This window comes from Arvicanthis niloticus, chromosome X, assembly GCF_011762505.2.
Source record: "Arvicanthis niloticus isolate mArvNil1 chromosome X, mArvNil1.pat.X, whole genome shotgun sequence".
NCBI lineage: Eukaryota > Metazoa > Chordata > Mammalia > Rodentia > Muridae > Arvicanthis > Arvicanthis niloticus.
Window position 1 is genome coordinate 17,366,938 of NC_047679.1, and position 17,805 is coordinate 17,384,742.

The window sequence follows — 17,805 nt, forward strand, 5'->3', positions numbered from 1 at the left end:
ATTCCTGCGCCCGGAGGCAGCCAGGGACCGACTGGTCTCAAGCCCTCGGGCTCTCAGATCACTGAGAGGCCATGGAACAACCGAGATGGGGGCATGTGGGAGCATGACCGGCTAGCCCACAGCTGAGAAAAATGAGGGGGAGGGGAGAAGAAAGAGGCCCTGGCAGCACCCCTCAGGAGAGAGGTTACTGCACTTGCTTGGTTGCATGGGTAATCGAGTCCCACGTTGGTCATGCCAGCTGTAGGTATTTGTGGCTGGAGAAGCAGGGCTCCTCACACCAGGCTGTGGGTAGTTGGCTTAGAATGTTGAGGGTTCCTCCAGGCTGTAAGTTAGGCGCAGCAGCTGTGGCTCACTATAGGCCTCTCCACGGCTCCTCATGGTGCAGTCACAAAGACACGAGAAAGTCCATGAGTTTTTTCAGGCTTTAATGTCATGGCAGATGGTGGATGGATCTGGATGCACCCCCCAAAACCCAGGGCAGACCTGAGTTAAATAGGGAAGGAGAGAGTGGGAAGGGGCTGGGGAAGATGCTTAATTGGCTCCACCCTCTGGCCTTCAGGTACCTCATTAGTGTGTAAATCTCTCTAGGGCCTGGGGCCTGTTCCTCATGACTGTTGGCCATAGACTGTGGGAGTGGTTGTTGGAGGGCTGAAGCTAAATGAAAAGAACCAGGGCCTGGGAGCAGAGCTGAACTTCTGCTGTCCATTAAGGTTCCAGGGTTCCAAGCTCATGCTCAACCAAGCACCCAGCTGCTTCTCACAGCCCACAACCCCACAGCATTCAGAATAATCCTGCAAACCCTGGCATCAACAGAACATTACATCCTTCTGTATAGGGGCTTTTGACTACAGAGAAGAAACTTATTTTAAATAGATTTTCTTGAGTATCTTTGTGAGGCTGCTAATTACAGGTATGTGCCTTGAATGTTGTCAGGTCCAGTAATCATCCATCAAGCAAATGATGTGTACAACTGAAGATTGTTGAGTCCCTCAGGTCCTTTGCTCAATCCTCTACTGTTCTACTCTTCTAAATCAAAGATAGTTCTACTAATCCATGGTGGTTTATATTAATCATTTAGTTTTGCTTGAGATTTCATTTTTGTTTTTGAATGTTTACCTGACTATATGTACAGTATTCATGGAGGGAAGAAGATGGTGTCTAAATCCCTGTAACTGTTGTTACAGCCAGCTGTGAGCTGCCAAGCTGGTTCTGGGAATTCAAACCATGTTTTCTGGAAGAATATCTTCTGCTCTTAACCACTGAGCAATCTCTCTGTCCCCTATTAGGTAATTTAAATTATATTTTAAACCAAGAATATTAGTGGATTTTCTTTGTTGGTTATATAGTTGTACTACTTCTTATGATCAGACATTGAGAAAATGTCATACTATAAGCATATCCTTAAAATGAACCAGAGGGAAGAAATGAGCAGTAGAGGGAGATAAGAAAAAGCTTCATAATGTACATGTATAATAACCAACAAAGAAACAAGAACTTCTGCAGCTGGAACAGCAGTTTGCCTAGTAGCCCCTGAACAACCTGGCTGCCTTGCCAGGCAGCCTGGCCCCATGGTCCATTTGTCTCAAGCCATTCATGCTGTTTCTTTGGTGGAGAATGGGCCACAGAGACTGAGATGGCACCACAGAGAGATGTGTGCAGCCCTGTAAAGTGCTGTTCTAGGGAGTCCGCTGGGGCTGCATTAGGAACTTGAGCAGAGGCTGGAGCAGGGCCTGAGGCTGGAGCAGAAGCTGATAAAGGAGGTGCCAGAGTCGGGGGCCAGGGAGGCCACAGCTATGGCTGGTGGGCTAGGCAAGGACAGGTTGAAGTATGCCATGGGTAAAGACTGAGTGAGAATCTGCAGTCTCATGGGCATAGATTGGGGGTTGGGTGCAGGCTGTACAGGTACAGATGCAGGTGCAGATGCAGGTGCAGATGCAGGTGCAGATGCAGGTGCAGGGGCAGGGGCAAGAGGGGATGGGACAATAGCTGCAGGTAAGGGTGCAGGATGGAGTATCTTTAATTTTCAGAACATGAAGGCCACAGAGTGGTAGAAGTTGGTCATTGGTGTAGCTTTTGCAGTCACTTCAGGTATTTATATGATCATCTTTTTTAGGCCAGGCAGACTCAACACTGTTTTCTATTCTTGGCCCATCCACAGCTTCATTGGGCTTATCATGCACCTCAGGACTAGAGACTTTGACAGAGACACCCTCTGCCATCGGCTTCTTCACACTCAGTTCCAGAGCCACTTCCTCAAGAAGAGAGCAATGAGACCTGGAGGCCCTATCCTGAACAGGCAGGTTCCCCTTTCCATCTTTGCCTTGGCTCCTACTGGCAGCTGGAGATGAGTCCTGCTCAGCTATAGGACCTGGGGTCTGTACATGAAGGAAGTCACAGTAGGGGGCCAGACTAAGAATGTCAATCACAGGCATTGGTGGAGAGCTGGGAGGCCTAGCATCCTTCTCTGGAAGTGACTGGTGCTCCTTGGCACAAAGGTGCAGTGCTGGTGAGATGCATGGAATTGGACTATCTTGGATAGCAATAGGTACCTCAGGATACTCATGGGGCCTGGGCTGGAGTTGCTCTTTCCTGCATCTGGGCAGCCACATCTTCTCTTGAGCTTCTCCTGTTGTCTTCTCTGCAGGTCTCATGGGCTCAGAACATGGCTGACAGGATGGCAAAGGCTGGCATGTTCACTGGAAGGCAGCGGGCTGTGGCACAGGCTGCACACTGTTCCCAGAATGGGAAGGTGGTGTTCCTCCAAGCCCTGGGGATGCCCTATATATAGAGAGGTCATCCCTGGCATAAGGAAAACCCAGAGTTTGGGGGACAAAGTCCAGTGGGCACCTTGGGGCAAGAGGGGGCTCTGGCTTGAACCCTGGTGAAGGTACTGGGAGGGGTTCAGAGGAATAGGAATAAATGTCTACCCCAACGGGGAGCATGTATAGAGTTTGAGGTGCCTGTTGCCTCATGTAGGGGCTGCCCAGCACACCAGCTTGGTACATAGCCCCCTTGTGGGCTCCGAGAGGTGGTAGTAGGAGCAAAGAGCCATAGTTTTCCTGTTTTTCTGGGTTATGCAAGGCAGAGCAAGGCCTGTGGAGGTGGAGGCAGTGGATAGTGGCATCCTGGCAAGGTGGTCCTAGGAGCTGAGCAAGATGCTTCCAAGAACTGAAATGCCCCTCAGGCATTGCTTGCTTGGGATCCCCAGAATAAGGACTGGTGTACTTGGAAGCCAGGAAAGCTGTGCTTTGAATAGTTTGATAGTTCTCCAAGAATGCCTGGCATGGGGAAAAAGTTAGGGAAGAGTCCTTGCCAGGTTCCCCAGATGGTAGTCCACTCAAGAATGTCCTATTCAGGGGCTGGCCGTTGCCGGGAGCTGTAGCTAGAGAACAAGATGGGTCAGCAGAAGGCATTAGTGGTCCAGTCCTCAGGGTCTATTCACCAATGGTCTCTTTGTTTTCCCATCTTTGAGGCAAGTGGAGAATCTAACACAAAGGGTTGCAGTAGACAGGCTTAGAGGCTGCCAGATGTGGGCCTGGGTATGCATGAGCCTGGGGACCGAAGGGCAGAAGCTCACTGGAGTCTTGCAACTTTTCAGTTTTCTGTTGGAGGGCAGTTGAGCAGGCAGTTTGTCAGTAGGTTGTCATCCTGGATCAGTGGGGTACAGGAATGGATATGGGGTTCAGGTTGCCAATTGCTCAGATTCTGCCTTGGAAGTACCCCCTATGGGGCAAGAACAGTATGCATCTTTGTAAATCTCCCATGCTGGTGTCTGATGGGTGGCAGGGCTGGTGTTTCTGGCTGGCCGTTTCTAGCTGTCGCATGTACATGGCCTCTGGTCAGGAACATGGTGGCTGAGCTAGGCAGAGCTGCCACAACTTAGTCAGCTTGACCAGTGGCTGTTTTGAAAATATCTTCCTCAACAATATAGCAGTGGTCAACACTTCAACTTTGCATCAGGGAGCCACTCCTGTTGAAATACCAACGTCCTTATAACTAAGGTGTTTGATTGATCAATCCATTTGGATTGAACAATGGTCTATGACAAAAGAAAAATTACAGTGACTAGAAGAGTTAGTCCAGGAGCAGCTGGAGGGTCAGCATATGGAAGAGTCTACCAACCCTTGGAATTCTCTGATATTTATCATTAAAAAGAAATATGGAAAGTAGAGGATGTTGACATATCTCAGAACATAACAAGATTGTTCATCCAATTGGTTCTCTATATCCTGGAATCTCATTGCCCCCTCTCTTTGCCTAAAGAATGGCCATCATAGTGGTTAATATAAAAGATTTCTTTGTCATAATTTGTTTACATGATTATGATCATTGGAAGGTCCTACCAGAAAGAATGTTAAATAGTCATACATTGTGCCAACATTGTGTACAACAGCCATTGGAGATAATGGAAACTATTTCCTCAATCCATAACTTACCATTATATGGATGATACCTTATTGGATAATTTGGATACAATTATCATGGAAGAATGTTTGGTGAAATGAAGATAACTGTGCATTTTTGAGGATTGCAAATTGCTACTGAGAAAATATGAAGAGGAGATTCTATTAATTATCTAGGATATAAAAAATGTCTACAAAAGGTTAGACCACAAACAGTGCAAATTGGAAGAGACCAATTAAGGACTCTTAATGATTTCTAGGAGCTACTGGGAGATATTAACTGGCTGTGGCCTACAATTAGTTTGCCTATCTAAGAGCTACCCAATTTATTTGAAACAATACAATCCAATACAGATTTAAATAGCCTGAAAAAATTATGAGCTGAGGCTGAAAAGTAGTAAGCTCTGATAGAAAAGAAACTATAGGATAAATATCTAGGTTATATCAGTCCAAAGATGGCATGCATTATGTTTCCTTCTATTCATTCTCCCACAGGAATTCTTTTTTGGCCATGTGCAATAAGTTTATTGAATCTTATTTTTAATTGACATGTAACAACTGCACACATTTATAGAGCACATCATGATTATTCTGATACAAGTATACATTGTATAGTCATCGGATCAGTCTTGTAAAATACTACTCCTACCATTGTACTGCTACTGCACTCCAATACCTATTAACCATCATCCTAGACTCTGGTAACCATTCATCTAGTGTGTATATTTGTACAATTCAACTATATTGATATTTTAAAATGAATTAATAAATATTTTGGAAACATTTTAGTCTTAAATTCTATTAAGAAAATATCAATAAGCAGGATAATAATAAATTCTCTAGGATCCTCAGTAATTTTTTAAGAGTGGAAAAGACACCTTGAAACCAAACTTACAAGAATTGACACTTTATGCTGCTCTTTCCCATAGCAAACCAAAGTATTATTCATAGATAGCCCATCACCACCACTACTACATATATAGATCACAGTCTTGCTACAGAATTCTGAAGAATTATCATCATTCCAAATCTTCTCATCTTGACACAACCAGTATTTTCCCTGTTGGACAGTAAGCTTTGGAAAGTAAAAAAAGTTCAGATTCTGAGAGTTATATAATTCAGAATGGGTGGGGATATAAAAACTGCAGTTCTGTCATGGCAACATTTTGCCTGAGACACCATCCTTTGTGTGATTTCAGGAGAAAAAGTCCAGTGATGTGATTCCTGCTCCAGTGGTTCAAGGCTGAAGCAATAAATGCTGACTTAGAGTTGGGGAGCTGACAATTTTTCTTCCCTGAACAACATTGGCTCTTTGAAAGTTCTAGGCAGCAGAGCTGAGAAAAGTGTCAGGTTCCTGTGGTATCTGGAACACAGCCCTCAAAGGAACTCATAATGAAGAAGCTCAAACATTTAAAGAGGAGCAAAGTTTCCTGACACACAGGGACTCCCTGGGAAATGGGAAGGCTAATTCCTGCAGCAAACAGGTGGGTAATTGGTGCTACTAGTTGTGATAAATCAGATCTACCATTGCTGGTAAAGACCAGTGCATGTACATGGATCATGGGCCTATGATAAACACAGACATAACATAAATTATCATAGAAATATAATGAGATCCATGTGTCTTAATTTCCCACAGGAATTCTTATTCAGATGGAAGATTATATCTTAGAATGGGTATTTTTAGCACACAAGTAGAGTGAAATATTAAATACCTATATAGAAAAGTTTTCCATATTGATACTAAAGGAAAAAAATGAGACTCCACCAATTAGTTAGAATGGATCCAGCTGAAATTATAGTACCTTTGACAATGCTGAGATAGCTTCATTATAGACATAATGGCAAAGAGCTGGTAGTAATTTTTTTGGAAGAGATTAACAAGAAATACACTGAAAGCAATCAACTTCAGTTTATAAAATAAACTAGTTGGAGTCTCCCTTGTAAAATAAAAATAACTCCAATTTCTGGAGTCTCTACATGTCAAACAAAATTTATTTGCAAATAAATTAGGAAAGGCAGTGTATAAATTAGAAAATATATGTACGGTGGTTGAGAGTCCTTATAAACCAGCTCAAAAAGAATAATTATATGCAATCCTTATGGTGTTATTATATTTTCTATAGTCTCTTATTCAATAAAATACTCACAAACTGAATCCAGAAATACATCAAAAACATGATCTACCATGAGCAAGTAGTTTTCATCCCACAGTCTTGATGGCAGCTGTTTTTCAACTTTTCCCCCTCGTTTGCTGATAAATTTTCAATTTCTGCTTCAATCTGTAACTGTTGATCTGACATAGACCCTCAAAACTCTCTCTGTCTCTTTCTGTCTCTTTTCTTTCTCTTCCTTCTTTCTTTCCTTCCTTCCTTCCTCCCTCCCTCCCTCCCTCTGTGTCCCTCCCCTTCTCTTTCTTTTTCTCTTTCATGATAGCGACAGGAAGCTGACACTTTGTGTTTTCTACCTCAGAGTTTCATTGCCCAGATTTTGTCTGGTGGCCCTGTGTCTCCAAATGCTGTTTCCCTTTACTGTCCACCTAGGTATTCTCTACAGAAGATACAATTATTTGTTCAGCTAGTTTAATAACCTGAATTGTACTCTTAGAGGGTGACCCCTCACCCAAGATCTCAGTACCATATGAGGGATCTTCTTGGGGATTTAAGTAGCCTCCAGCATTGTTCTGAACTCCTGCTTCCAGAATTTGAGGAATCTTTTAGATTTCTGAGGCAATTTAAAGAGTTAGAAAGCAGAAAAGAGGCCATTTGACCTCTGCAGATTATTTCATACTTTGAATGAATATTTCACAGGGTAAAATGGTATATACAAAAGAGGATAGTGGGTTTGGGGAATAAGAAGGCAAATTCAACTTCTCTGTACCAGTCTACAATTTTCATTGTTGTTTGTCTATACAATATCTATTTGTCATTAGAAATTACTTGCTTTTCTCTTTCTCCTGCCTGGGCTGCCTTGCCTAGGCTCAGTGGGATGGTAAGGGATGCCTGGTCTTACTGCAGCTTGATGTGCTGGGGTAGGTCGATATTCACGCAAGGTCTTCCCTTCTATGAGGAGAAGGGGAGAGGAAGATAAGAGAAGGAGAGGTGGGATAGAGGGACTGGGAGGAAAGGAGAGAGGAGAAGCTGCCATTGGGATATAGAGTTGGTGAATAGATTAAAAGGAAAAAGCAAATAAAAAAGAAATTACTTGCTCTGGCTATCAGGATGCAAGTAATAGTACAACAAAGTTATGTAATGACAGTGATGGAAAAGGGAGTAGAATATAAATATAGGGCCTTAGTTAGAGTCTGGAAGAATTTGTTCCAGGGGGTAGGATGTCTTTCCCTCTTCCATGCTACTGGGCAGCAGACAAGTGGCAGGGATACCTTTTGTCATGCATGCACTCTGTATTGGTTCACCCACAACCCCTGCAACCAAGGTTGTCTCTACTGTGCTGCCATGGTGAGATGCAGGTCCTATTCTCCTGAGTCCTACAACAAGTAAGGAGTGGTACAAGCTCTTCTGTTTTCATCACCTCAGGGCCACTTCTTGCAGCAGGTGGTGAAGGGAGAGGAGGGGGCATTTCTCACTTACCGAAGGATCCACATGGCAAATGGGTGTTAGGGCCAGCTCTTCCACCACTTACATACTCTGGACCAGCTCATCTGCAACTCCTGCAAATATGAACAGCTCTACTGTGTTTAGTAGATGAGGTGCGGGGCCCACTCTCCCAAGTAGTGTGAAAGGTGGGGGCAAGTGTTCTATGATTCCTAGGTGAGATTTGGGACCAGCTCTACACAACCCTCTAAAATTAACATGGCCCCAGGAAGAAACCCAGATCAGGAACTTTTACCTGGCCTTTGGTGGTACCAGACCCTCCACTGATTCAGGGAACTCATTTATTTTATGTTAGGAAACAGCATGGTTGATTAGCTAGTACCAAAGGTCCATATGAGTCATTTCATATTAAAATTCACTTTGCTCCTGATGACCATTACAGGTCAGAGCATAATGGACATTGTTTTGTCTATACTGTCCATTACAATAACTATTGTCATCTTGTCTTTGGCAATTCAGTGCTAAAAATTTGGCCCTGCTACTGCAGGGCCCAATTAAACACATGGTATTTAATTTATTCAACTGAATATTAACATCTCTAATCTAGTGGCCTGACACAAGAAAAGGGCAACAACCAAGACTATCAAATGTGCTAGTGCCAAATTCACCATTTTCCTTCTTATTATAAGATCAACAAAGGGCATGTCTTCTGGGACTTCCAACTGTGAAGGATCAGGTTTTACACAACATAGCCACTCTAGCATTGCAAGTTTATTTAACCTTAAAAGTAATTCATCAACACCAAGCCAAAGGATATGGCCTTTTCACAAGGCCATATTTTGACACATAATTCAGCAGGCTATTAAGATTTTTATTGTTAAAGCTTACATATTAAACCTGGAAACTCCACTTAGTATGTCAAGAATCAATATACTCAGCCTCATCCAGTTTTATGTTCCTTCCACTATCATTTCACATCCTTAATATCACTTTCCACACACATTTATTTCCCAGACTTATGCTTGAATTAATTAACAAATCCATTCAGCTCTTCAGTAGTGTAGCACACCTCCTCAGGAATATGCTTACATTTAATGCTTGTTATAGGTCCAGTGCAACTTTCCATGTGCACTGAGGGACATCAGCATTGTCTCACCTGGCATTTCCTCCAAAGAAAGTCAATTGTTGGTTTAACAGGTAGTGAATGATTATTTTCTTCAGCTAAAGATGAAATAGTGTGCTCAGAGGTGTGATTGTACCATCTGTTGATGACGAAGAGACTCCTTCCTTAGGGAAGATTAACCTGTTCTTTACCAATTAATGCCCTTAGTTTAACTGTTGATACTTTCTGAGGCTGGGATTTTAATTTTGTTGTAAACAAGCCAACCTTATAATCAGAGTTTCAGTTTAATTTTCTGAACCTTGGGCCCTGTGGCTACTTTTCTGTTCTAGGACATACTTAGAAACCATTAGATTGCTTATGCACAAGAGCTGGTCATTTTTATCAGTATGTTCATTGTTATCTTTCATCACAGTATGAGATGCTGAATGTTGGTTAATTTTATCAGAGATCATTTTTTCCTTTGTCAGTTTATCCAGAGATGATATGAGCAACCTACCAGTGTAATCATTTTCATTATTCCACAAATTGTCAAAGGTTTTCTATACAGAGACAGTAAATTCATTGTCACTACTAATTGGTGAATCAGGATAATCAAATGCATTTTTCTATTTATGTTTGTAAAATAGTTTATATTATGGGCCTTTGCTTCTTTCTGAGCTCCTGTGAGAGGCTTCAGTAACTGGAGAAATTTCAGTAATAATTGGTGTTGTCAAGTTGGAGAGCTTATTGGAGATATTAAAAAAGTATTCATACTTATACTTCTTTTGCTCTTGAACCACTTGTAATACCAAAATACCTATTGGTCAGGGTTCTCTAGAAGATCAGGGACTATATTTTTATATACATATGGTTGTATATTTATGTGTATTTATGTACAAATATATCATTTCTATCTGTGTGTCTGTCTACTTGTCTGTCTATAGAGATGATTTGTTAGAATGGTTTACAGACTGTGGTCCAGCTATTGCATCAATGTGTGTTTAGAAATGAAGGCCCAAGAATAAAGTAGTCATTTAGTCAATAAGGCTGGATGTCTCAGCTGGTCTTTAGTGTATTTGCAAATCATAGAGAAGTAAGCTCTATTGCTAGTGAAGGAATGAATTTGATAGCCAGAGTAAGAGCTAGCAGACAAAGGTAACAAGGTCTCATGTCCTTTATATAGGCTGCCAGCAAAAGGTCTGGTCCAGATTAGTAATGGATCTCTGCATCTCAAAAGATCTGTAGATAAGGCAAATCTTTACACTTAGAAGATCTGCATTAGAAGTGGAGCGTTGAATTTCAAAAGCTATAATTTAGAAAAAAAATCCATCAGTGATTTGCTCAGTTATTTCAGCTTTAGTTAATCCTACATGTGGTCAAGTGGACAATCAAGATTAGTTTTCACAGGGTCTTAATAAAATTATAGTGGATATTTGATGCATGACAAGAACAAACTAATAGAGACTTTAGCCTGGCATTTTATGTGTGTCCATTGGAACCTAGTCATTGCTCAGGATCCATCAAGTAGCCCTAGTAGTCATGGAAGCATAAGAATGTGTACAGTTACTTATTTCAGTTAAGGTTGGAAGTTGCTAACATTAGACTTTCTAGAAAATAGAAAAAAGATAAAAATTTTATATTTTTCATGTCTTTTCTATTAACCACCTTCACTGTCCCAGGACAGAGAATACCAAAGAAGGCCTCTGACATGTAGAACAGGCTACTATTGGTCATTATTTCCATTTGAGTAAATTCTGCTGAATATCATAAGTGCCAGAAGCCCCATGTGTGAATGTGTGAATATTTTGCCTTCAGGGCCTGCACTGTACAACTCACTGATGTTGTATATGTGAATTATTGACTCTGTAATATTTTCCTATGTATTAAATGAGACTGTCAATAGTGTGGGTAACATTGGAGTATCACTAATATCCTGAAGTATTTAAAGTAGGCATAAACTCAGCAAAACACAAGTTATTAATATAAAGGGTTGTGAGAGCTCAACAGTCAGCAAGGCTTTATCTATTGAGCAGGAACATATGCCTAACAGAACTTACTTCACTCAGATTCTTCACAACTTTTGTGATTTCCTCTCTGATCAATATTGGCAGTGACTTAGAAGAATATAGGTGATATCATCCTCAAAACCGGGTCACTATACCCCAAACCAAAAAGGTAAAACATAAAAAAATTATTTCTTTTTGCTTGGTTCCTTAAAAAAAGCTTGTATCTACCCTGAGGTTCAGACAAAAACAGTACCATATCCTGCCAAGCTAGCTCATTTGTCTTGCACAAATTCCCCATGTTACTTTTATTTATCCTTCAAAGCATACTGGTCCTCTATTCCACTGCCTCAGATCTTCCTAGACAAGGAAGATCTCATGGTGACATCCAAGCTACCATCAATTGCAAATCCATCTTGTTGACTAAATTTCCAAAGGAGCACATCTAATGTTTTCAACCTTTTAAAAAGCACATTCCACAGAAAACTTTCAAACAATGGGTAGCTGTTAGATAGTGCCTTATGGCAAGGAGATCCCTATTAATATGCCCCTCAACCTTCTATATTTGCAATGACAATAGCATTATGAACATGCTGGGATCACTGAAGGATTTTGCCTCTTTTCTTTCTGATAAATGACACTTCAGGACCTCTCAGAATGATTTTCTCATTTCCATTATTGTTACACTTAGATGCAAGTTGACATAACATCCAAGTATGTTGCTTCACAGTATTAATATGAAGTATAAGTTTTGTGTTAAAGATGACACTGGCTAACCCAAAATACTTTATATGTTGAACCCACATGATATTAATTTTCACAAGATACAATATTAAATAATTAGCAGATACAAAAATGTACACAAAAAATGATTCCTTAACTTTTACATACACTATAATTCTGTTGTCCTGGGGTATGAACTCAGCACCTTACATATAGTAGGCAGTCATTCTACTACCAAGTTACATCTCTGTCTAGTTATAAATAGAAGTTGATGTTTACATTCATGATGATATTAATTATAAAATATCACACGTGACTTTCTATAGAAATGAACACCATTTAGGAAAAATATGAAAGAGCTATGACAATGTCTTCTCTATTATCCTTGGTTACTTAGCATTCTTCATTCCTTCATCTCTCCTTCCCTCCCTTCTTCCCTCCCTCCTTCCCTCCCTCTTCCTCTTCCTCCTCCTTCTTCTCTTCCTTCTTCTTTTTTTCATTTATTCCTTCTTTCCTCATTAATTTAAAATCTCCAAATCTATCCCTCTCTCCTTTCAGTCCCCTCCTCCCACAGCTTTTCCCACCATTCCACCCTCCCCTTCATCTCTGGAAAGGATGAAACACTCCCTGATCCCCACCCCAGCCACAGTGTATTATCCAATCCTGGAACATCACGTCTCTGCAAGACTAAGTGATTCTATCCTGCTGAGTCCAGAAAAGGCAGCCCAGTTATGGAAATGGGATCTATAGATAGGAAACAGATTGGGGGACAGCCCCCACTCCAGTTGTTGGGGTATCTGCATGAAGTCCAAGGTGCATATCTGCTACATATGTGTAGGAGGCCTATGTCTAGCTAATGGTAGTCCTTTGGTTTGTGGTTCAGTCTCTTGGGAGCTTCCAAGGGTCCAGGATAATTAACCTTGTTGGGTTTCCTGTGAAGTTCCTATCCTCTTTGGGTCTCTCATTCATTTCTCCAATTCTTCTATATCACTTTCTGAGATGTAGCTAACGTTTACCATTGGGTCTTTACACCTGTTGCCATCAGAACCTCCCCGAGAGGTTATGTTAGGATCCTGTTGGGTAGTATAACATAGTAGTTTTAATAGTGTCATTGATTAATTCCTGACCATGGGACAGGTTCCAATTTGGACCAGCCATTGGTTGGCCATTCTCTCAGTATTTGTTGGAACTTTGTCCCTTCTCATTTTGTAGTCAGAGCATGTGTTGGGTCAAAGGCTTTTATGGTGGATTGCTGTCCTTATCTCCAATGAGAGTCCTAGCTGGCTATAGGAGATAGACTCTTGGGGCTCCATATCTCCCCACTCTAAGGAGTACCAGGTAGAGTCACTCCATAGACTCTCTGGGACCTTCTCCAGTCCTAAGTCTCTGGCATGTCATAAAGATGTCCTCCTGCCCACTTCAGAATTCCTTTTTCTCTTGCCTGCTCTCCCTACACCTAATCATCCCTTCTTATTCCCTTCCTCATCCCTTCTACCACCTAGTTCTTTCCTTTCATCCACCTCTAATATCTATACTATTTCCCCTTCTGAGAAAGATTCAAGCATCCTTTTTGGGCCCACCTTGTTATTTGGTTTCTTTGGGTCTGTGGAGTGTAGTGTGGTTATCTTGTATGCTATGGATAATATATACATATAAAGTATACATATCATGGGATGTCCTTGTTACTACACACAGTATATTTTCTAGTTCCATTCATTTGCTTACAAATTAATGATGTCTTAGTATTTTTGTAGCTGAATAGTATCCCATTGTGCAAATGAACCACATTTTCTTTATCTATTTCAGTTGAGGGACAGCTGGGTTCTTTCCATTTTTTGGCTATCATGAATAAAACGGCTACAAACATAGTTAGGCAAGTGTCCATGTGGGATGGTGGAGCATCTTTTGGGTATAAGCCTAGGTGTGGTACAGCTGAGAACTATTATAATTTTCTGAGAAACTGACATTGATTTCCAGAGGAGTTGTACAAGTTTTCACTCCCATAAGCAATGGAGGAGTCTTTCCTTTGTTCTATATTCTTGCCACCATGTCCCGTTCCTTGAGGTTTCGATCTCAGCCATTCTGATGGGTGTAAAGTGGGGTTCCAGAGTCATTTCAATTTGCATTTCCCTGATGAGTAAGGATGGTGAGCATTTCTTTAAGCGTTTCTCAGCTGTTCAAGATTCCTCTGTTGAGAGTTCTCTGTTTACCTCTGTACCTTTTTTTTTTTTTAAAAAAAAAAACAAACGATCTTTTAATAAAATTAGCCCATTGAATCTCCCCACTTAAGGTTCTAAAGTTGTAATAGCTGCAAAAGTTCCAGTTCAGAAGCCAACAGAGAGGCTCCGTCCAGACAGGGATTCACCGACTTGTGCTGGTATCTAGGTGTTTGGGTTATAGTTGGGTCGCTGGGGAAAAGGGGATGGATGGCTAAGCCCGGCTGCCAGTCTCCTGCGGCAGGTATACAACTGTCCCTTCCACAGGCCTGCAAGCATCTTCCTGACCCTTTCCTGGAGGTATCTTGGAGAAACTAGGTTCACATTACAATGATTTTTGCCCTGGCCACACCACATGCCGGCCTAACGGGTCAACTGATTTGGGGACAGCAATGGGGACACAGGATGAAACAATGTGACCCATTCCTCCTCACCAAAGCCCGGCAGTCCAAGTCACTTCTGAAAGGTCCAGGCGAGGGCTAAGCACCAAGCTGAAGAAAAGAAAAGAAAAAAAAAGAAAAGAAAAGAAAAGAAAAGAAAAGAAAAGAAAGCTGTGGAGGGACTAATCTTCAAGCCCACCTCGGCCGTACGTCATTGCAAGGGGCTGAGCCGAGACTCCTGGAAGGTGCTGCAGCCTCTCTGCACCACCCGTCGTCCGCGACTGAGAACAGCGAGGTCGAGGTCACGAGCTCCGGGATGGACAGAAGCCGCTATCGGCGCCCGCCCGCATTCTCCGTGGTGGACCGGAGGCTGGAGGCTGGGCGGGGAAGGGGAGAGAAGCTCAAGGGCAGAGGGGCGAGGATGGGGGCGCGGCGCGCCGCAGCTCGAAGTGGCTTAGCTCTTTCTGTGAGGGAGATGGTGGCCCTTAAAAGGGCCTTTGTGGAGGTGTGGGGAGGGCTGGGCTGCCCTGGGCCTGGGAGGCCTTCTTGCTGCCTGCCGGCACCTTGGGCCCCACGCTGGCGCTGGTTTTCTTGGGCAGCAGCACGGCCTGGATGTTCGGCAGGACACCGCTCTGTGCGATCCTCACGCTGCCCAGCAGCGGATGGCCAGCTGCAGGTGGCGCGGGATGATGCGCCTCTTCTTGTCCAGAGCCGCAAGCGTTGCCCGCCAGCTCCAGGATCTAGGTAGTGAGGTACTTTAGCACGCATGGCCGCCAGGTACACTGGAGCGCCTGTGCCCACACGCTCGGCGTAGTGGCCTTTGTGCAGCAGCGGCCTACCAGGAACTCAAGGCCGGCGCATGAAGAGCAGGACTTGGCCATGGCGCGGGCCTTGCCACCGGTCTTGCCTCGTCCCGACATGGCGTACGAGGTAGAAAGTGCCCGAACCTCACCCAGAGCTCTGTACCTTATTTTTAAATTGGGTTATTAGGGTTGTTGCTGTCTAATTTTTGAGTGCTTTATGTATGTTGCATTTTAGTCCTCTGTCTGATGTAGAGTTGGCGAAGCTCTTTCCCCAATCTATAGGCTATCATTTTGTACTATTGATAGTGTCCTTTGCCTTACAGATGCTTGTACATTTCATGAGGTCCCATTTGTTAATTGTTTATCATAGTGCCTGAGGCATGGGTATTCTGTTTAGAAGTTGTCTCCTATGCCAATGAGTTTACAGCTATTCCCTACTTTTTTCTATTAGATTTAGTGTGTCTGTTTTACCTTGAGGACTTTGACCACTTTGGCTTGAGTTTTGTGAAGGGAGATAAACATAGATTTATTTGTATTCTTCAACATGTAGACGTTCAGTTAGACCAGCATCATTTGCCAAACATGCTCTCCCTTTTCCATTGTATTGTTTTGTGTTCTTTGTAAAAAATCAAGTGTCTTTAAGTGTGTGGGTTTACTTTGGGGTGTTTGATTCTATTCCATTCATCAATCTGTCTGTTTATATACCAATACCTTACAGTTTTTATTACTATTGTTTTGTGGTATAGCTTTAAGTAAGAGATGGTGATACCCCCAGAAGCTCTTTTATTGTATGGGATTGTTTAGCTGTTCTTGCCTTTTCTTTTTCCATATGTTGTTGAGAATTGTTCTTTCATAACCTGTAAAGAATTGTGTTGAAATTTTAATGGAAATTGCATTGAATCTGTAGATTGCTTTGTGTAAGATGGCCATTTTCACTCTTAGAATCCTACGGATACATGAGCATTGGAGAACTTTTCATCTTCTGATATCTCCATCAAATTCTTTCTTCAGAGACTTGAAGTTCCTGTCATACAAGCCTTTCATTTGAATGGTTATAGGTGTACCAAGATACTTTACCATATTTGTGCCTATTCTAAAGGGTGTTTTCTCCCTAACATCTTACTTAGCACATGTATTATTTGGTTAAAGAGGGCTACTACTTTCTTTGAGATAAATTTGTATAAAGCCACATTGCTGAAGGTGTTATCAGTTATAGGAGTTCTATGGCAGAATTATTCGGGTCACTTCTTATACTAGTGTATCTTCTGTGAATAGTGATACACTGACTTCTTCCTTTCAAATTTGTATCACCTTGAACTCCTTTAGTTCTATTATTGTTCTAGCTAGGACTTCAAGTACTATATTAGGGAGAGAGTGACAGCCTTGTCCCCAATTTTAGTGGAACTGCTTTAAATTTCTCTCCATTTAATTTGATGCTCCCTAGCAACTTGCTATATATTGTCTTTATTGTATTTTGGTATGAGCCGTATATTCTTATTCTCCCCAAGACATTTTTTAAAATTATTTATCTTTTACAATCCAGATTTTATCCTTCTCTGTGTCCACATTATGACTGTTCCACATCCCATACCTCATGCTCCTGTCTCCACAGGATGTCCCCACCCCAACCCCCACCCCACTAGACCTCCCCACACCTGGGGCCTCAAGACTCTTGATGGTTAGGTGCATCTTCTCTGACTGAGCCCAGACCAGGCAATCCTCTGCTGTATATGTGTTGAGGACTTCATATCAGCTGGTGTATGCTGCCTAGTTGGTTGTCCAGTATCTGAGAAACTTTGGGGGTCCAGGTTAGTTGATAGTTCTGGTCTTCTTACAGGATCACCCTCCTCCTCAGCTTCTTCCAGCTTTTCCCCAATTAATCCACAGCGGTTAGCAGCTTCTGTCCATTGGTTGGGGGTAAATATTTACTCTTTCAGCTGCTTGTCGGGTCTTTCAGAGGGCAGTCATGATAGGATGCTATTTGTGAGCACTCCGTAACCTCAATAATAGTGTCAGGGCTTGGGGCCTTCCCTTGAGCTGGATCCCATTTTGGTCGTGTTGCTGGACCTCCTTTTCCTAAGGCTTTTCTCCATTTTTGTCTCTGTAGTTCTTTCAGACAGGAACAATTATGGGTCAGAATTTTTGACTGTGGGATGGCAATCCCATTTCTCACTTGATGCCCTGTCTTTCTGCTGGAGGTGGGCTCTAAAAGCTTCCTCTCCCCACTGTAGGGCATTTCATCTAAGGTCCCTACCTTTGAGTCTCAAGAGTTTCTCACTTCCAAGGCCTCTGGTACATTCTGGAGGGTCCCCCTACCTTCTACTTCCCAAGATTGCCTGCTTCCATTCTTTCTGCTACCCTTCAGGGCTTCAGTCCTGTCTCCCCTACCAATACCTGATCATATTTCCTTCTTGCCCTGAGTCCTCTTTCTCACCCTGGCCACTCCCTCTTTCTCTCCTCCTGTGATTGTGTTCTTCTCCCTCCCAAGTGGAATTGAGGCATCCTCACTTGAACCTTTCAGCTTGTTAACCTTTTGAGTTCTGTGGACTGTATCCTGGGTATTCTGTACATTGTTGGGCTAATATACACTTACTAGTGAGTACATACCATGCATGTTCTTT

The 17,805-nt window shown here is 42.4% G+C and overlaps 2 pseudogenes; both read right to left on the minus strand.

Moving 5' to 3' along the window:
• Positions 1 to 1,401: 1,401 nt before the first annotated feature.
• LOC117694282 (uncharacterized protein C15orf39 homolog pseudogene) lies at positions 1,402 to 4,370 on the minus strand (annotated as a pseudogene).
• A 10,496-nt stretch (positions 4,371 to 14,866) lies between these two features.
• Positions 14,867 to 15,301, minus strand: LOC117694283 (histone H2AX-like; annotated as a pseudogene).
• Between the last annotated feature and the right edge of the window lie 2,504 nt (positions 15,302 to 17,805).